The sequence below is a fragment of the Hesperophylax consimilis genome, chromosome 14, assembly GCF_061612785.1.
Source record: "Hesperophylax consimilis isolate HC1 chromosome 14, BYU_Hcon_1.0, whole genome shotgun sequence".
Taxonomy (NCBI): Eukaryota; Metazoa; Arthropoda; class Insecta; order Trichoptera; family Limnephilidae; genus Hesperophylax; species Hesperophylax consimilis.
Genome location: NC_142849.1, coordinates 7,282,978 through 7,305,590, shown reverse-complemented (window position 1 = coordinate 7,305,590; position 22,613 = coordinate 7,282,978). Strand labels below are relative to the sequence as shown.

General features: G+C 33.5%; 1 protein-coding gene across 1 annotated transcript in view; it reads left to right on the top strand.

The window, feature by feature from the left end:
- Positions 1–22,613, top strand: part of LOC149417841 (uncharacterized) — a 410,945-nt gene that overhangs the window by 348,500 nt on the left and 39,832 nt on the right. The window lies entirely within an intron of this gene.

The window sequence follows — 22,613 nt, the reverse complement described above, 5'->3', positions numbered from 1 at the left end:
TATTCAGGACTGGTCAACACACACGGTTAAAGACATTTAGAACCACGTTTCGATTTCGAATGGCGGTCTTTCACCAGGGCGATACTGAGTATCCACCACTCTAAAATCTTCCGCAAATGTATCAACCATAAATTATATTTGTTAATTTAATATGAAACAACACTATGTATTGAATAAAATCTTTTTTTATGCGCCAGGATTCGAGGACGCCACCTCTAGATTCGTAGTCGAAGATCTTAACCACTCGACGACAGAGAATGTCAGTTCTGAATGATTAAGCCATTTCACCCTTTAACTCTTAAACCCTACCTGGGGTACTGGAGTAATCCACTGGTGTTTAAAATATCAACAATTTTAACAATATTGCACTGTTACAAAAATCGCTCTAGCTAATCTACTCTCGATAGTTGGCGCGTAAGTACGTCAGTAAGCCGTGACCGCCCGGCAAGTGCATTCGCGTCCACAGGGGTTCCGGGGTACCCAAGTACCCCGTGGTAGGAATAGTGTTAGTTCTTCCTTCCAGTTATACTTGAATTACTGAAGTTGTTTTTCGACATCTCTCTGGTAAGTTTACACATTATTTATGATTTACTTTACTTTGTAATAATGGTTAGAGCACAATGTTGATAGGCAGGGCTTGCGCCCAATAACGAGACATTCATTGACTAATAATGTGTTATGAATGTAATGAGAGTGTATGCAGTGTAATGAGGTGTTGTATTGTTTTCAGATATGGCAACCCAGACTTGAAGTCTTGGGGGGGGGGGGTGAAATTGCAGCTGCTTTGTTGGTTTCTGACGACGAAGAGCTAAACCTAGGGGAAGATTCAGAAGATGAGCCCGACGTTGTTATCGAGGATTTCCGGGACCGTTCTGAAATCGCATCTCACGAAAACGGTGATCAAGATAGTGTGGAAGGAGATGAAGAGTATTTAGTGCCTGACAATGACGGGGCTGGTTTGCTAGATTCTCCATTAGTTCTGTACGGAAAAGGTCATAATAATCGACATAAGTGGACTAGTGTTAAGACTTCTCGCTCAAGAATGTCTCGCCGCAATATTTTGTTGCACCCACCTGGTGACGTCTTAACAGAAACCTGACATGTGACAAATGGTTCGCGTCTATACCCACAGCCAAGAAGTTACTGGAAAAAGGTATAACATTAGTTGGAACTGTAAAGAAGAATAACCGAGAAATTCCTCCTGTTTTTTTGGACACTAAAAATCGAGAGAGATGCACATCAATGTTTGCCTACGACGGACCTCTCACACTTTTGTCGTATTTTCCTCTGAAGTCAGCTAAGAAGAAAGTTGTAATCATGCTGTCCACCATGCATGACAGCCCTGACAAGGATATTGAAGGGTACCTTCCAGAAATAATACATTTCTATAGTAAAACCAAATGCGGGGAGGATGTGTTCGACCAACTTTGTAAGAAGTACTCGACGTCCAGGAAGATCAAAAGGTGGCCCGTGTGTCTCTTCTACGGGTTGCTTAATGCCGTTGGTGTCAACTCTTGGGTCTTATTCAAGCTGTCAACTAACATTGATAAATAGAAAATAACCAGGCGGCGTAAATTTCTTAAGAGTTTGTCAATGGCACTCATAAAGCCTCATATGAGAGCAAAACTACAATAGCCAAATTTACCCCGGGATATCAGAAAAACTATACGTGCAGTCTTGAATATTCATAGTGAAGATCATAGGCCGGTCTCTGATAATCCCAAACCTGGTCGCTGCTGCTTTTGTCCGCGCAAAAGGGACAGAAAATCTCGATCTGTCTGTAACACTTGTCGCCGCCATATTTGTGTTGACCATCAATACAAAATCTGTCCTTCATGTAACGAAAAAAATGTCTATTAGTTTTGTATTAATAAATTTTATTGTCTTTTCTTATTACTTTGCCATAATAAAAATAATTTTCAAAAAAATATCAAAGACTTTTATTTTATTCATTTTATTGCGTGGGGTACTTCAGTACCCCGTGGTAGGCATAATTACATTCCCAGAGTGGTAGGGTTTAAGAGTTAAAGGCATTATCATTCTGTGGCTAAACCAAAAACAGGCGATCACTTCATATAATTTTCTTATTACCACACAATTTTACCTTTATCTACACACTTTTAGTATTTTCCTGAAAACTTTGAGGAAGTTATGATTCAATATAAAGTTTGCTTAAATAATTTTCAAATTATGCCGTGTAAATATACGTGTTGTGCGTTCAGCTTGCTGCTGCTGGTTTTAGTGAGTAGTGCTGCCTCCAAAAATGTGGATAATTCCGATAGAACCTTCGAGGAAAGCAATTGCAGTAAGGTGAGACAGTTCCTCGAGACCAGGAACATCTCGGCTGTACCGGCTCGAGGCGCAGACGACAAAGGTAAGAAACCGACAAACCAACAGAACCCACATTCATAAATTGTGGTTCATACGGTTTGGTACAGAATTTCAGTGTTAAAAATGAGTAGTGACGAGATATTTAATTGTAATATTGTTATTTATGTAATATTGTATACTTGTGAATAAATTGAAAATTTTTGGAACTATACATTAATCGAACGTCATTCATCTATAAGAAAATATTAGAAAAAGCAAATCCATGCTTCGTCGTTGAATTATTTAACCTCTAATTTTCAAAATAACCTAAGAGAGAAAATAGAGATGATGAAATGAAAATAGAGAGAGAGGAATACTAGAAGTTTCACTTCTGTCTTGCGTAGGCTTGACACACCCACTTTTTTTATTTTTTATATATTCAATAATATTGTTATTGGGTTTATAAAAACAGTTTATTTTTAAACAAGTTCTGCTGTGTAATTATTATTACTCGTGACAGCTGTTTCGACCTCTGAAGGCATTATCAAACTGTCAGTTTAAATAAAATATATAAAAGAGTTGATTGTTTTTTTTTTAAATTGTATAAAATACTATTATATTTTATATAACATAAAGAAGATATTGATTTTTTTACGATATTGTCTCTTTACACAAATAGTTAGCGAAATCATGGATATTTCTATATTCTTAACTCAAAATCGTGATTTTCCCTCATGTAAAATACTGCTCAATATAATACTATTGTACAATACATGAGCGATATATTCAGAACAGGCGTTAGTTGATTAACTTCGATATGCCACGCTGTTTAATATAAAAATGATTCTATTGCAAAATATTTTTAAATACAAAAATTTACGACAGGTCTTTTAAGAAAACTTATTTATACCCAACTACTAGACTGAAAACTATCAAAGAAGATCCTTTCAGCCAAGAAATCAAAAACAATTGAAATCTCATTTGGAAAGTTCAAGTGAGATTAAACTAATGAAAAACCCATGACGCCTGATAAGCCATCATAAAACGTCCTAATTGCGCTGTAAATTAAGAGTATTTAGGTGAAATACTTTGAAAACCATAAGGTGGCCAGCTTCATTAGGGGGTGATTAGTGCCGGCTCGTAATTACGGCGGCAAAAACAGATAAACTTTGTTCGTATTGAAAGGGAAAGGTAGAAAGGATACAAATCAAATTCGTACTTCACTAATGATACAAAAAACAATAAATTGTATAAATACAAACAAAGTGTTATTAAAATTAAATGAATATACATTTTATATATAAAAATAAGATGTAATTGTAACATGAATATTTTATTCACATGTTTCCCAGTAAAACCAAGATTAAAGATTAAGGCGATGCCATACGTAGTAATGCAAAATCATGTGTTTTTGGTTTGAAAATTTGGTCGCCTAGAAATGTTTCAGATGCTTTAATTAAATACTGCGAGTAGAATACATCTTGGCCTTTGAAATAATCGGGTAATTTTTAGACAAGTCTTTTTATATGCCAAGAAAAAAAATAATGTAAAGGCCTATGAAAACTTCTTTAAAGTTCAAAATCTCCTACTTACGAACCCATTTTCGGTTATGATTTTATTGTATAATGTGGAAAATTAAGTTATTTATAAAATGATCAAAAAAATTTTTAAATATTTATGCCTGAACGTCCAAAAAATAAAATAAAAGGCACTTTTTGGCTATGTTTTTTTCTTGCATAAATCAAAACAGGCGGATGGTGTTAAGCGGGAATTTAAACCTTATCGCCATCTACGTAAGGGTGGTTATTGATGGCGGCTCAATTTAAAATTTTGCACGACGTAGTGCATCGCCTTAAAAAAGTATACACGGTGTCCAGAAACTAGTAGTAGGTACAAGCGGAAAATTGGTGAATCTACATATTTACACAGAACACAAAAAAAAATTATCGATGACCATTTCGAATTTTTTTGACGCATTTTAAAAGACAGTAAACAGCTGATATTATTAACCCCCTAGAAACCAAGCGTGTTCATTTCAGAGCTACAAAAGATGTAGCTCAGATTAGAAAGTCGAAACAATCTTCACATAATGTGGAACATTTCCCCATCCCTTCAGTCTCTTTGAAACTCTCAGCTCCCACAAAAGCTATAATCTTGACCTTTTTTCGACACTGACCATTTTGAATGCTTTATTTCAGTATTGATAGCCTTCTTTTATAGGTCTGGAAAATCCGTAACACTTCTTTGGATCTCTGGAATAACTACCGGCATTCCACGAAATGAAATTCCAAACTCCATGGCAAAAGCAAGGCGTTTCCGGTTCGATCGTCACTCTAACCAATTCCCACACTTTCCCAAAGAATATTATTTTAAATGATCAATGAAGTAACCCGTTCAGGATGGGTTGTCTTCTTTGAAATTTTATTTTTATTTTTTTATTTATATTTTAAATGCATATTCACAGACTAAAAAAATCAATAACAAATACACAATCATAATTGCCTAATTAGCGATTTAAATTTATTAATGCTCAAGTAGAAAATGTCGATGTCAGAGGCTAGTGAGTTAAGAACTATCATTCTTCTGAAAGGCATTGCTAATGGTAAGTTAGTCCTACATCTCGGAAGAATTAATGGTTTGTGTCTACGCGCTCTTGCGAAGTTATCAGGGACGTAAAATAAAATTTTATTCAATATTTCTGGATTGTTGATGTGACCGTTCAACAAGTTATAGGCCATCATCAGCAACGAAGCTTTCCGCCTGTTGACAAAACTATCTATACCCAGCATTCCGAAAAGGAAGGCTGATGGGTATAAATATGGATAGTACCCAAAGTCTATGAGATAAAGATAACGTAGAAACTTCTTTTGTACTTCTTTTTGTAATGTGTAATAATTGGCTGAATATGTCTGCAAGTTAGGTTCTTTGGTTAAATACTCTTTGGATGCCCAACTATAATAAAAAAATATTCCCCACTAATGCTCAGAATTTATTTTTTGACATCCTAGCTCTATTTCTCAGCCTCGCCTGAGTTTGAACAACATTTTTTCGAATTATTTTTCTAATAGAACCATTTGAAAAATTATATCAAACAATCATCAGTCTAAAGAACGATCGTCCAAGTGCATAAAAGGGACAATATTAATATTAGCGTACGGCAGGTTGTTTCGTCCTTTTTGTCGTATCCAGATAATTTACTTGTAACACTACGACGAAAATTATACCAACCACCTACCTACCAAAAGTTTCCTTCGAATCCTCATCATCGAGCACTTTATAAGTACCTAACGTAAACGCCGTTATCAGCAGCTTGGCGAAGTCATCACACTTGGTCAAATTGATTTTCTAAGACGGTTTGTTTCGGAGAATTTGAAAAATTCATCAAATTTCAATGTTCATTTTTAAGCTACTATACTAGCCTATAATGATAAAACAACAGAACTTGAATAGGGCTTTCACAGAACCCGAAAATGAACGCTGAAATTTTATGAATTGTTCACATTCTCCGAAACAACCCGTTCTAAGGCTGGATAGCTCTGAATGAAAATAGCATTGACAGCTGAAAATTAACCATTGACTGATAAATTACAAACAAAAAAAATAAATTGAAATATAACGACACTATCAACCCACAGGTCAAGTAAATTTTATTTGATTAATTTGTGTTATTTCACAACTTATTCAATTGAGGTAAACGTATTATGTTGACATCAGAGTTTTAGCAGTATCAGACAAACAGATTATTTGCTTTTGTGAAAACTTATAGATTTATGTTTTTATTTAAAAATGCATTGTTTACATTCTTACTAATAACGCCCTTGATTGGTAAAAACCAAAACAATTTAAAAACAACAATCATTCCGTTTAAAAGAAACGCGTTAATTCAATAAAAAAACATTTTGCTATTCGCTAGACAAATAATAATTTCCTCAAATGTTTTCTCTCTAATTTCGACACGAGAAATTGTTTGAACGGCCTCCATAGCAATGGAAATAAACATGAGAATGTTTAAGAACAAAAATAAAGAACGTTGAAAACTTTAAAGATGAATGAGATGCCTCAGATAAAATTCAACCTTTTCAGGTGAATATTAGACTCGTATCTTTGAGGGCTTATTTATAGGCGGAGAATATTCTGAATACATATTTTTTTTATTTGATATTTGAACTGGAAACATAAACCATTCCATAATTTGATATTCATATATTCCTTGAACATTCATTACTCTCTTTTCTATAGATCTTTGAAATGAAATGTAAAACAACGACCTTCTGAAACGTCTTTTTATTGGGTTTTACAAAGAGTATTCCAGGAAACCATTTAGTCCAATAATTTTAAAACTCCGGAACCCACATTTTGAATTAATGGTAATGTAATATTACCGAGATACAAGTAGTAAGTAGCACGTCCTTTGGCTTTAATTGGAGATTTAGACCTCGAAGTTTCGCTTATTACCCCTAAAACAAACTTGTGCTATACCTTTACATTTCTACACGTCCCTAATGACCATAGATAAACTTATTATAAATTGAACCCGATGAAGATCCTGTTAAATATCATCAGTAAAAAAACACGTTGCCAGGGATTATACATAAAGACTAAAGTATTTTATTTCAAATACAGTAATTTATCTTATAAACAAATGTTTTGAATGCTTGCAAATTGTTTAGTAAATAGAGAATTTTTTCAAGCACAGCCAAGATATAAAAATGAATTAGCAACATTTAATAATCACTAAGTTTTATTGTTTACATAGGTACAACCTACATGTGTGGTGAGCGATGTTCCATCTCATCTTTCTCGGATTTTTAAAATCATTTATTGAACACAATTTTGATTTTAATAATGGTGTAGAGATTTCACAATGTAATTAACTGTGCTTAGTAAATAAAATAAAATCCCATCTCCTCAAAAATCTCAACCCTCAAAAACCCATATCCTGAAAATCCAAACTCCTCAAAAATCTCAATCCTCAATGATCCTTATCCTGAAAATCCCAACTCCTCAAAAATCTCAATCCTCAATAATCCTTATCCTGAAATCCCAACACCTCATAAACTCAACCCTCAAAAATAATTATCCTTATAATCCCAACTCCTCAAAAAACTCAACACTGAAAAATCCTTATCCTGAAAATCCCACGTCCTCAAAAATCTCAATTCTCAACTATCATTATCCTGAAAATACCAACACCTCAAAGACTCAACTCTCAAAAATCCTTATCCTTAAAATCTCAACTCCTCAGAAATCTCAACAATCAAATTCCTTATCCTGAAAATCCCACGTCCTCAAAAATCTCAATTCTCAACTATCCTTATCCTGAAAATACCAACACCTCAAAAACTCAACTCTCAAAAATCCTTATCCTGAAAATCCCAACTCCTCAAAAATCTCAATCCTCAAATATTCCTCCTCCTTATCGCAAAATTTGTTTGTGTGTTCTGTGTCCGAGCAATCCAGATAACATGTAAGCGTTGCGACAGTTCGTAGTCGAGGAATCAACACTAAGCAACGTCTTTCACAAAACTACCAGTACTATTGGTTTCCGTTTAGATAAATAGGAAATTTAGAAAATTAGAAAGGGTATAAAGAAGAATTTAAATATTATTAATAATCAGGAAACCTTTTTAAATAATCCTCTGTTGAATTTTTTCCCATTGTACATTCCCCCTCCCATTCCTTCTACCACTACATCTTAAAGTTATACTACATCTTACAGTTACCACTATATCCTTAAGTTATATTTCTACAACTATAAATAACTATTACATATTATTAATTACCGTGCATTACACAAATTTTATTATTGAAAAGCAAAAACTTTGATATTTTCTCGTACAAAATTCCATCGTCTTTTATCGGAATAAACTCAAGAACATACAAAGAGAATAATCTCCAGAGTACTCTTCAGAAAAGAGGAAAAAGAGAACTAAATAAATAATAAGGTTCTCCTTTAAACGGTCTTTAAGGTTTAGATATTTTAGTATGCGCTTATAAGATGAGCGAAATTCGTCCCTTTTTATGTCCCCAAAAAAATGCTGAGCGGTACCTTGTCCCCAACTTAAGTACTATTTAACCCTCGCGATTATACCTTCTCCAGGACTAAATATAAATAGACGCTACAGAAAAAAAGACGTCTTGACTCAATTGTATTGGCTAAAATTTTTAAAAGATTTTAAGATGTTTCTTAAAATAGATGGGAAATTTTGATAAAGAATGGAATTGAGTTACGTTTAAAAATAGTAATATTTTCATGTTTTGTGTAGCGCCGTTTTGTGAAAAATCACCTCAAGGGCGCTGTACAAATATATAATATACATTGCTCTATCTTATGACTAACTACAGACTATTTAGTTTAACTATTATCAACTTATGACTAACATATTGCATCCACCAGTTCGTCAATCACTAATAATAATTTAATCAATAAACGTGATGCTGAATAAACGTATGTTATTTATTTATATTTTGTGTACTGTTTATTGTTTATTAGAAAAATTTAGATAGAGTTCGCACGCAGAGGACATAATTGTAACACATGTAATTAAAATGCCACTATTAATTCAGGTATTAATTTTAATAATATGTTCTTTAATGAGCGTGTTTAGAAGAGGTAGAGCAAATTTTTTGTTGGGTGGTGCTACAGTGAAAGGATTTGATTAAAATTTATCTACCTAAATGTGATTCGTCTCTCTGTATGAGATACATTTTTCAGACAGATATTGTTAATTTTCATATTCCTTTCTTCATCCACATTCATATATTCTCAACCAAGAAAATAAAACATGACCCGAAAGTGAATGCTAGAAGTCAGGGACGCTCTAGGAAGAATGCCGCGATCAAGTAATACTAACATTAATAATATTGATCTTTATTGACATATTCTTTACAATAAAATCACTAACTCCGTATATAATAAGATTAAAAAAATGATGTGACTCTGTTGTACGTAGCTCCGGTTCAATGAACTAAAAAACTTGAATTTGTTTTGATTTTTAAAATTGGAACTGATTGTGGGAACAATTCAGACAAGCGACAAAGTAGGTAAAACATTTTCTGTTTTGGAAATATCTGTCAGTAGTAGGTCGGAGAATTTGTGCGTATTTCCTCTTTGCAATAAAATCCAATTAAATGGAATATTTCTGAATGTATCAGAAAAACAAAAAAATGTTTTGAAAAGTGATAAAATGCGCTTTTAAATTTTATTTTTTTATTAGAAATAAACTTTTTTTTAAATATTCATATTTTGAATGTTAACATAAATTTTTTTTTTAAATGGCCTACCTTACGTTTTTCGTCTAAAAACTAAAATAAAATTACTGATCACGAAAAAAGTTTTAGACATATTTATTATAAACTTTACTATCACCTTACTTTTTGGCATTTCATGTAAAAATAATAAATAAATAAATCACAAAGTTTCATAATTTCTTTATTGAATTGCGATCGGAACCAACCTTTGTAGAGGGGTAAAATTTTATTTTTCTGTTGTTAACTTCTTAATTTGAATATAAAGCGTGTTTTTATTTCTCTTTATAACATCCTTTAGGTCATATTTCTCACCATGACAGTAATGGACATACAACGATTTCTGTAAGACCGTATGAGCAAATTGACTCTACGGGTAATATCAGTTTGTTCCCAAAACCGAACAAATTAGCAAGACGACACAATATCCTAAAATAAATTCAGAATCTTAACGTCATATGTGAAGAAGGCGTGTATAGAAATATGCGACGCACGCTCCTGGATGAATGAACAGACCTACGGTCGAATTTGCCCTAGCAAAAACTCTTGAATATAGTGGGAATTTTAACGACGTAAATGAAGAAAGAATAAATCAAATCAGTTTCAAGTATATTTTTTATATGTATACATGTTATAAATATATATGTTATAAGTATAAATGTTATATGTATATATGATATAAGATAAGTATACATGTTATAAATATATATGTACATATGATATAAGTATATATGTCATACGTTACTAGGGAGGAAGTATAACAGAAGTATTCCTTTGAGGAATCAAGTGTCCAACTAAAGGATTAACTGGCAGAGAGATCAACTGTCCTGGGATCAACTTTCCGGGTGGACATCTGTTCGGGGGATCAACTATCAGGGGATCAACTGTGTGTGGATCGAAAGTCGGGTCACCATTTAAAAAAAATCTAACTCGACTGTGATTTGGTCATACCCTTCAACAACGAAAAAAAAATTTAAGATGAAACCAAAAAAAATCGTTTACATGAAAGTGGTTATTTGGTTTTTTCAAAATAACTTTTTTTTATAATTAATAAGTTTTTATAATTAAAAATGTCTTAAAAAGCAAAAAATATTTTGCCATGTTGTACTTTGAAGACTATTCTATATGAAACCACTGAAAAGTATAATTTCCAAAAAATGTGGCTTGAAGGGTTTTACCAAAACACAGTCGATTTGCATAAATATACATATTTAAATTGTAGACTAAATAAATATTAGAATAGTTTATATAATTAATTAGGACTATGGAAGACAACTTCAACAAAATTAAATAATATTTGATCCACTCACCTCACAAGGCAAACGTTAACGTTTACTGAGGCCCGGTGGTTATGTTTTTATATCCCAAAATAAAGGTCTAATTACGATGAGAACAGCACAAAGACAACCCTTATAATCGTAAACCTTTTCTTTGAAGTGGGTATTAGCATTATTATTAGAGTGTATGTTTTATTTTTCTCCCTTTACAACAAAAACAATTCCTAAGAAATTATTTATGTTTATTCCTTTAGCACCGATCTACTGATGTGATGTTTGATGAACCTCCCTTTGAATGTTGTTTTTATTTGAACACGTAATAATATATACTCTGGAACAGTAAAAGTGGAAATATCCAACTACCCAGCTTCGTCCGAGATTTTGGCAGAAAGAAAAAAATTGGCATACTTTTCCGTTCGCTTTGGCTGGAAAAACAATTCTTTAGAAAGTCAACTTTATTATTGCTATGTTAAAGAATTTTCTGCATTCTCTTGAGAATAGGCCGAGTTTTAGCACTATATTATTTTTATTTCATTATGCTAATTTTTGTCTGTTTAATAAACATCTCTAAACTTAATAGTTAATTATTTTTATTTTATTTGTTTAATGATAAACTAATGTTTAAGATACAAGGTTTTTTATGCATTGCACAAAGATAACGTATTATTTTTAATCAATTATTATTAGCCTGAAACACCTGAAGTAAGCGCAATTGATAGAGCATCTGACCGCCAGTCAGAAGGCTGCGGATTGAATTCCCGTCTTTTTTCGAAAAATTTTCATATATGTTTCAGGCTATTAATTATTGCTTAAAAATAATACATTCTTTATTAAAAAATAGTATAATACAATAAAATCATAAGCCGCTCATCTCATTAGGGAATTCCTGTGTCGAGATTTACAGCTTTACGTAAACCTCTCATATCAAAGGGGAATTACTGTGTCAAGATTTGCAGCTTTACATAAGCCGCTCATTTCACTAGGAAATTCCTGTGTCGAGATGTGCAGCTTTACATAAACTGCTCATCTCACTAGATAATTCCTTGGTCGAGATTTGCAGCTTTACGTAAGCCGCTCATCTCACTAGGAAATTCCTGTGTCGAGATGTGCAGCTTTACATAAGCCGCTCATCTCACTAGGGAATTGCTGTGTCAAGATGGGCAGCTTTACATAAGCCGCTCATCTCACTAGGAAATTCCTGTGTCGATATGTGCAGCATTAAAATTATAGTAAATAATACAAAAATAAAAATAACTTAATATTATAATATTGCAAATATAAACCTAAACAAATATTTCTAAAATAAACACTATGGTTATTCAAAGTAAACTTACAGGTGAGCGGTACGTTGGAAACAATAACATTAGCTTACTAAATAAGTATTACAAAGTAACAGTGTTGGCTTAGTATAGTTGGTAAAGATCTATTGCCTTTACCTTAAAGTTCCAGTTTTGCTGCTTCAGGTATTATCTAACAAAATGAATTTTGTTTTATAATATAATATTTATTTACTTAATTTATAAACTTACTTATTTACTGTAATTTTTTTTATAATCGGAAAAACTTTAGCCATATTGGGGTTACCCCATGTTAAGGTGACATTTTAGATGATTTTGTACATCAAACACGTGTCTGTGCTAGTGTTAATTCCTTAGCGAAATTATTCACGTTCGATGAATTCAAATTTGCTTTAAATTTGAGTGCAATTTTAAAAATTGGAACTGATTGTGCATGAAGAATAATGCATACAAGCGATTCTATGAATTATTCTTCACACAATCAATGCGAGTGACTCCGTATATGTAGATTGTGCAGGACATTCATGTATCACGTGCCTTTAAGAAGAAAGAGTTCGCTGTTATCAGTTATCAGTTAGCTGCCGACGTCCGTGACCGATGTACGTATGTTGTTAATTTATGGCCAGTCATCTTGAGTTTGCATAAAACTTCACATTTATTGAGTTTTTAAAATTGTGATTTTTTTATAATCGTGGTGTTTTTTGGCGTATTCTTTATTTATCAACAAGAATTCTTATTTAATTTAAATGTTTCATTAATTTATGACGCTTTTATCCCCCCTCTGAATACTAATTTAATAAATCAATAAAAAATGAATACGGAATACCAACTGTCAGAATCTAATCTGTCGATATCTAAAGTCTAGTACGCTTTACAGATATAATTGCATAGCTGTTTTCTTTCTAATTATCTTTTTAATAAGTTACTATAGTTATACACATAAATAAACATAATTCAGATAACATAATATTTTTACAGAAATTTATTTTATTTGCTTTTTAAAAATTAATATCCCAGGATTATTGACTGCTCTGCGCTAGTATGTACATAAATGTATCCAATTATTTTGTGATTATTCGAGAAAGGGGAAAGGCTTAAATAATATTTTAAGGTGTTAAATGTACCTACTTCATATATTTAAAATCGCAATGTTTCATCACCCAAATTCGAGAATTTAGTAAAGGGCTGATCCCCGTGTCAAGCAATTTTTCTGGATTTCGCGCCGTAAATTTATGGTGTTATTCACTGTATGGGGTTTATGACGCCCATAAATATGAAGGATTTATCTATATTTTTATGGTATATCTACCACCCGCCAAGTACCTATTAACAAAACGTCAGGTTTCAGATTTTTTACGACTTTGAAAAACGTATTTATTTTACGTTACGAAAAGTCGCGATCGAGTCTATATAATGTATTTATATACTCACTCTATCACTTTAAAAAAATGATCTATTTTGGTAAGTAGGTAATAATTAGTATTTAACTGGTATCTAGTTACTACCCGGTTTCGACCAAGTTTCTAGATTGGAAATCATCTTTTATTGTGGAAATATATTATGATGAACAATATATATGGTTTAATTTGAGATGAATTTATTTTTATTTTTATGTGAATACCGCACAATAATCCCAACTGCTCTCAACCGTATGGAGTCAGTGAGAGTATGGCATCCCTAATTAGGGTATGTAGTAGGGCTGAAGACAGTGGGAAGGGGAAGAAAATGGGGAAGATGAAGCTGGGTAGTACATAACTATTCAGATCTGGTCACAAAACACAGCTAAAGGCATTTCAATCAAAGTTTAAATTTTGAATGGTGGTCTTACACCAGGACGATACTTAGAGTATCTTCCACTCTGTAACGTGCCGCAAGTATACTGAATGTTTTTAATATCTTGGTACGAGAACACCAAAATAGAAAGCAGGAAAAGACTTTCTTCGATTTTTCTTCACATCAAATTATTATAATAAAATTCATTATGAAAACGGGACTAATTTCCCTTAGCCTTTAGGTACGTAACTACCTATAAGCTAACCAGACTACTCTTTGATCTTCCATGATCACAGAACTCAGATTAAGGGTTTAATTCCCCTTAATCTGTGGGTACTTTAATACCTATTGGATTTAACCACACTACTCCAGATACTGGGGGTACCTATCCTTTTAAACTAAAAAATATTGAATAATGATTTAAACACAGAAAGTTGACCTCAGTAGGACCTTTTCCTCCCACGACTTGCCCGGTGTGTAAATTAAATATTTTTCTTAAGATTTCAAGAGTTTTACAGTGGATCTTTGAAATACATTTGAAGGTTGCAAATTTCATTTGTGTTTTTTTATAATTCGTTTAATATTAGCGTTGCCCTTTGTCAAAATCATCATTGCAATTATTACACTCCGGTTAGAGCTTACTACTATTGGATTTAAAATAAACAAATAATAACAAAGGGCTTCGGGAAGTAGGTACTTAAGGGTACAACACTTAAACATGAATTTACAGTAAGAAATAATTTTAAAAATTCATGACTTCGTTGAAGGACATTGCGATCATAAATACCAGACTGTTAGATAAATACTTTAATTTGGAGAATTGGATCTTATTTGCACATTTGGGGGAAAATATAATATTTTTACTACAATTTTAAAGTATGAAACGGTGAGAAAATATGGATCTGATGATTGAATTATTTGTAATAGGTATTGTCGCAATCTGGAACGAACAATATATTTTATTTTAAATGAATGAATTGTGAAATAACACAATTGCTAGTCAAAGCTTCATAAATCACAATGGAAATGAGCTTTCGGGCTAAATATAGTTATATTCTTAAAAGCTGCGCATGTTTCACGTGACCAGTACTAATCATTCGAAGAATTATGCTGCTTCATATAATCAGATTAATGCTTTATCTACTGTTATGGTCAAATTGAATACATCTGTGTTAACAATAGAAATGTAGTTACACAGCTGTTGAAAATGTTGAATTAAAGTAGCTAAAATTGTGTAAGCAATTCAAAATTGCGCGTAGGAGGAATTTTAACTACTTTTTAAGTCTTTTTTATTCTACTTTCCGACGTAAAACGCCTAAATTCTCCCACAAAGAAACACAATATCTCTGTAAACCGCAGTTACGGCAAACATCAAAAAGAAGGTAAACATCGGAGTAATTAAGCCATAAAGAAAAATCCTCCCATTAAACAGTCGCCTCTTGATTATCTGGGTGCGCATTAACTGAGTTGCAAATTAACCGGTAGGGTTGGCTAAAGAAGGAGTTAGCGCAACACGGCATAACACCCCAAAAACAAATAACAAAAATACTTTTGGCCGTGAAAATCTTAAATCATATTTAACCGGGAGGGGTTTAAAAACTGATGTTATTTATTAAACATACATGCGTGTATACATACCGGCTGCGCCAGTTTGTTGTAATTTCCGGAATCTGCTAGGAGAAAACTTATCATTATGAAATATTTCTAAATTATTAAGAATCTCTTCAAATTATTCGTAATATGGTTAAAAACTGGATTGCAGGCCTTTAACGAATCAATTTTAAAGTTTCCAAAAAAACTTTCAGTAAAACACGAATGTGTTATCGCGACCTGGGAAGACGTGTTCATAGAAATTCTAATATTTTCGCATTTCGTCATTGTATATTATCAGGACAAACGCAGGTGTATGGACACGTTGTGTTACTAAAAGTTTATTCGGAAATCCTGTTTTTAACAAAATCAAATCAGCAATACTAATTTTTCTCCGTGTGGTTACCCTTCCAAATAAAATTCTGGGATCGACAAAATACTGTAGACTTTTATTTTGATCATTATTATTGGAGCCATTAGGCCAATGTCCTAAATGAGGATTAACCTGAGCTTAATCCTTAAGCTTAATACTTAAATAAAATCTAAATCTCTGAATTACCGGCAGTTTTACATTACCGCTACCACCGCCATCAGTGATGAGCACCAGTTACTATAATCTAAGATATTATATGTAAAGTAAAGGTCAATAAAGGAAAGATATATATGTATACATTTTAGAGTAGGTATTCCTAGAGAAGGCCTTGAATACGGCTGCCTACTTTACTCATTTAAATTATCGGAACAAAGAATTATTTGCGATTTAATGTATTTGTTTATAATTATTAATTCGATGTTGAATATCCTTGAGTTGTTATTTTGTGCCGATCAATGTTCCTGGCAGGACAGTTACAAGACAGAACGACAACTTCTTCTTCTTCAACATCACAATATTATACGCCTAGGAGGCGAATCCAAAACTTGGGAAATATGTACTCCGATATTGTCATTGTGTAAATATACATAAATCGAGCCCGCCTTGGCATTCGAAGTATGGGCCAAGCATATCGGATCATTGTCCGATGTAGATATCACGGGCATCATTCAGTTACGATAACTTCAAAATGCCGCCATACACGCTTAGATTTTTCGTCAGGAGTCGTATTTGAAAATATAGAGAAAGCAATGGTAAAACCTATCATCGGTAAGTAGGGTTTTATCATAATCAGTCGTCGTTTAAATTAACATATTTGTGATACCCCTTGTTTACAATCGAAACTATCTAAATTCACTGTATTAAATCCTTTTAAAGTGACAATTGTGCGTCGAAAGAGATTACTCTTATCTCGCAAAATACTTTTTAGTATACATTTGTGTACTTTTTCTTTTAAATAAAATTATCCAGAACCTACAAAAAAACATATCCGATAATTTCGTGAATAAAACAGAAACTTTTCGGTAAAACCGATAGTGGATTTCGTAGATACATTCATAGTGATAAACTGTTTAAAGTTATTTGTGCTCAATTAGTGCAAATATAAAAAAAATCGTGATATAAAAACTCGATACGGCGACTTTTGTTTTGATTTACATAGAGCTAGACCGATTGCCCACCTACGAATTTTCAGGCGCAAAGCTGAACAGAACTAATACTTTGTTTCAAACATTGTTTTTTTTATGTGTCCTTATAAAGTAGTGTTTAATAATGAATCGTCCTAAAAAACGACACATAAGCACCATGATGTCTCCTAGTCCAGAGGATATAGGAGGAAAGTGCGTCACGATTGAGGATGCGGATGAAAACAGCTCGGTTACGTCATCCAAAGGCTCGGACGTCACCGAAGCGGAATATCCTTGCGCTTCAGGAGTAGATGTGCTCAATGAAACCCAAGCACATTTGACAGCTCTTCAACTTGTGTTAGCAGAGAAGCAATCTAAGGTCTCAAAAGACCAGCAGCTGAGGATCGCTAGAAACGTATCGGAAGTTTTCAGATCCGTATCTCAGCTGTTGTTGGAGCGAGAGACGATGCGTGCGGATTTAGCTACACTTACAGCACAACTTAGAATGGCAGAAATAAAAATACGCCACGAGAAGAGGGAAAAAAGGCACCTTGAGCAAAAAATCATACAATTAGAGTCTGATCTCGGGCCTGTAATGCGGAGAGTGGCAGTGGCAACGGAGGCTACCCTCTCTTTTGCTGACATCGCCCGAAAACAGCCATACGATGCTCACCAACCCCCACCAATCACTCAACAAGGACATCGCGTCGGACCACCAAGACCTGCCGTTTGCATCTTTCCAACGGATGCGGACGCCACAAAGGACAGTGACGGTACGAAAAAAATGATTGAAGATACAATTCGGCCATCTGAACTAGGCGTTCGGGTCACGGGAATAAAAAAAATAAGAAATAAAGGCATCCTGATCAATACGGCAACCACGGGCGAACAACAAAAGCTATTAAATGCACCTTGCTTCGACAACTCGAGCAAACTGAAGGCCCGACTACCGTCAAAGCGTCTACCGAGACTGATATTCTTTAATGTTCCCCGGGACCTGACCGACGAAGATTTTTTAAGGATGGCTCTCACTGGTATTTCCAACGTTGAAGACATTGAAGAAACTATTGCAGGCTGTAAACTAAGTCACCTGGCTGGTGCTCGCACAGGTAACGCTTGTCACCGTATCTACGCAGTACCCGCTACCGTACGTAAATTTCTAGTCGAGTAAGAGAAAGTATTTATAAGCTGGACTATTTGTCGCGTCCGAGATTTTATTGGCCTTACTGTCTGCACCAAATGCTACATGATTGGTCACTCATACAAGTATTGCAGAGATACCAAACCCACATGTGGACATTGTGCTCAACAGAATCATACTGGTGAGTCCTGCCCAAATTCCACCATCAAACCAGTTTGCGCGACATGCACCGTATTTGGTAAGCCTGCTGATCACTCAACTGGAGATAGGGACAACTGCCCGGCCTACATCGCTGCACTCAAGAACGACCTTGCAACTATAGATTATGGAGTGTAACATACATGAGCATAAGTGCCTCACCATTGAGAATTATAATCCCGTGACGAACTGTCTACGAATAATGTATATGAACGCGAGAAGCATCCGTAATAAGTTTGATGAGATCGAAGAAAAAGTAAGAAGTTCGCGGTACATTGTACACGTGCTCGTCATTACGGAAACGTGGCTTAAGATTGGAGAGGAAAAGTTTTACTCCCTGAATGGTTACAAAAGTGTTTTTGCTTCTCGCCCCAACGAAGGAGGAGGCGGCGTAGCAATATATGTGATTGATACTATGAAGTGTGCAATTATTGAAAATTTCTCAAATGAAAATTCCTTTTTAAGTATAACGCTTAGTAGCAGTGATAGGAAAACAGTTAACATCTATGCTATCTATCGAAAACCCAACACAAATATGCAGGATTTTCTAATACATCTAGAAAAAATACTGAACGAAAGTAGACAAGATACATTAATATTCGGAGACTTTAACATTGACATATCCATATCCACACACTCTTCATTAAATTTTTGCAACATCTTACAATCTTACAATTTTTCAATACATAACAAAACATTTCCCACGAGAGTCACTGATACAAGCTGCACCTTAATAGATCACATCTTATCAAATAGGCAAAACATTCAGACTACTATATCGAATATTGATGATCCACTTAGTGACCATAACATACTTATTGTTGATTATAAAAACAACTTTAAAAAATGTTTTAATAATAGAACCAAATCCCGGATTACGAGACCTATCATCAACAGTATGTCAGTAAAATCCTATCTTCTTGATAACAATTTCACGATCAACTTAAGCAACTCAGAAGACCCTTTTAAAAGTTTCAATTATCACATTAAAAAGGCAATAGAATCAGGTACAACTACACCAAAAACAGGATTAAGAAGTCGGGTACAACTGAATACTCCGTGGTTTGATTCCAAATTAAATACATTAATCAAAGAACGAAACCAGATTCACAAGCAGTGGAAACAAGACCCTGGTAATCTTACTCTTGTAACACTTAAAAAGAGATTGAGAAAAAACCATTACTAATTATAGGCGAAATCTAAAACACAAATATTATGCGAACAGCTTTCAACAAAACCAAAATAACCCCACTAAAACCTGGAAAATCATAAACTCTATTCTATCAAACCGAACACATAAACCAACTAACGAAATAGAATCCCTCGTGGTAAATGACTGCGTAATTAAGGATCCGAGCCAAATAGCATCCGCATTTAAAGAGTTTTTTCTCTCAATAGGAAAAAAGCTAGCAGCTACCATTCCGTCATTCCCGGATGACTGTAATACCGTATTTGTGGAACCGAAGGCTTGCCAATCCTTGTACATGGCTAGGACAAACAAAGATGAGGTACTGAGGATCATCTCTAAAACTAAGCTGAAAGCAGCACCGGGACTCGATGGTGTAACACCATCAGTTCTTAAGACTTGTAAAGAAGAATTAGCGGGTCACCTTACAGAACTTTTTAATTGGTCACTGTCCTCGGGAAAGTTTCCAAATGAATTAAAGTTAGCGAAGATAATACCTATACACTAGGGTGTATCGATTTTTAACTTTTTTTTTGTTTTCAAATTCCAAGTTGAAAAAAAGTTGCTACTAGGTACCACAACTTACCACAAAAAAATTTGGATTTTTAAAAAAATGTTTAGGTCTCCCGCACAAGGCCCAAAGTTTTAATTTTTTTCAAAAAAATTTCAAATTTTTTTAAAATTAAAAAAAATAAAATCGTAACTTTTGTGTTTATTCTAAGTTAAAAAACAGTAATATTAGGGAATAAAAATAAATAGGTAGTTTAAACTTAAAAAAAAAATGTTTTTTATTTGTACACAAAATTACAAAATTTCATCAAAATTAACAAACTTTAGGGCTTGTGCGGGAGACCTAAAATCCATTTTTTATAAAAAAAAATCGTTTCTTACTTATTTTTATGCCCTAATATTACTGTTTTTTAACTTGGAATAAACACAAAAGTTACGATTTAATTTTTTTAAATTAAAAAAAAATTGATATTTTTTGAAAAAAGTTAAAACTTTAGGCCTTGTGCGGGAGACCTAAACATTTTTTTAAAAATCGAAAACTTTTTGTGGTAAGTTGTGGTACCTAGTAGCAACTTTTTTTCAACTTGGAATTTGAAAACAAAAAAAAAGTTAAAAATCGATACACCCTACTATACACAAAGGAGACTGTAAAACTTGTATCTCTAACTACCGTCCTATATCACTTCTATCGGTTTTTTCAAAAGTATTTGAGACCATAATCAAAGATAGACTCCTAAAATACATATCTGCGAATAATATCCTTACACCACAACAATATGGCTTTCGGAAAAATTCTAGTACTCAATGTGCCGCCTTTGATTTTATCTCGAACCTTCAACAGTATATAGACCAGGGTGAATATGTGGCAGCCATATTTATAGATCTCAAAAAAGCCTTTGATACGGTCGATCATGAAATACTCTTAAAGAAATTGGAATATTTGGGAATTGTTGGGAAGCCCCTAAATCTCCTCCGAAGCTACTTAGATGATAGATTTTGTCTTGTTGAAGTCAAAGGTGTCTCGAGTGGCTTAGGTAAAATCACATGTGGAGTGCCACAGGGATCAATTCTTGGGCCTCTGCTTTTCTTGCTATATGTCAATGGCATAACTAAATGTGGTATCTCTGGAAACCTCCAACTTTATGCGGATGACACTGTAATCTATTATCACAGTACAAGCCTGAGTGACCTGGAGTCTCAAATGAATGTAGATGTCTCAATTCTAGCTAATTGGCTGCGTATTAATAAATTGAGCCTCAATATAAAAAAACGCACTACCTAACTTTCGGTAATAAGGATTATGTGCCCATGAATATCACACTTGGAACTGAGAAGCTCCAAAATATAGAAGTCACGAAATATTTAGGGCTATTAATAGACTCTAAACTTTCGTGGAATTCCCATGTTGAGCATGTGAAATCTAAAATATCCCCAATAACCGGCGTACTGTACCGACTCCAAGGTCTTCTCTCTACATCTCTACTAAGGGCCACATACTATGCGATGATTCACTCCCATCTGAGTTATTTAGTTAGTATCTGGGGCACTATTACTAAAAAACAAATATCAGAAATACAAGTGATTCAAAATCGAGCAATAAGGAATATCTACCGTCTACCGTGGGATATACATATCAAAGATATATATTTAAAGACAAACATACTTCCTTTTACAGTTCTACCTAAATACAATATCACTTGTACAATATTACAAATCATACATAGATCCTCACACACTAACATCAAACCAGCATTTAATTCAGACATACACCAGCACAAAACACGGTCCCAAAATCTAATACACCTAGCATCGTCTACCCACACAACAAAATTTGGTATTAACTCATTACAATATATTGCATATAGACAATACAATGCATTACCTAATGAAATAAAGCAATCAGTAACTAACAAAAAAATATTAGTTAAAACGCTTAAAGATTATTTCCTGAAAATGTTTTTAAACCAGTGAATTTTCGCTCGCTTTCATATGTTGGTTTACTATGTTTCATGTGTATAGATGTCTCTCAGTATTTCTAAAATCTCTATTCTTAACAATGTATTTTTCCTTTTTTATTTGTTTTTCTTTTCCTTTTCAATATGTTGTATTTTTTTAAAAGTGTAATATCCTTGTAAAATGTATTTTATGTGTCTGTACTTCCCGTAATGAGTTTTATCTCAACTTATTGGGAATAATGTGTTACTTACCATGTTTTTTGTAATACATTATAAATAAATAAATAAATAAAATAAAAAATAAATGTTAAAAAATCGTGGAGCATTTACTCGGTGGCGCGCGGTTGCCAGTTATCTTTAACTTGTTCGTTGAGTTCGTTCGCGGTCGGAAGGATTCGGGCGACATTGACAGCTGCCACACCCTTCTCAAATATCTTGCTTAAAATATATATTTAAAAGTCTATTTAACGGGAGTAAAACGATAAATAAATAAAATTATGAACTTGTTAAACTCCTTTATGCAAATCTACGATAATGTAACTACAAAGTGTCATGAAAAATATATATATACATATATTGTAACTACTGATATTTATTTTATGTCCTTATAAGTATTCTATTTCTCTATTA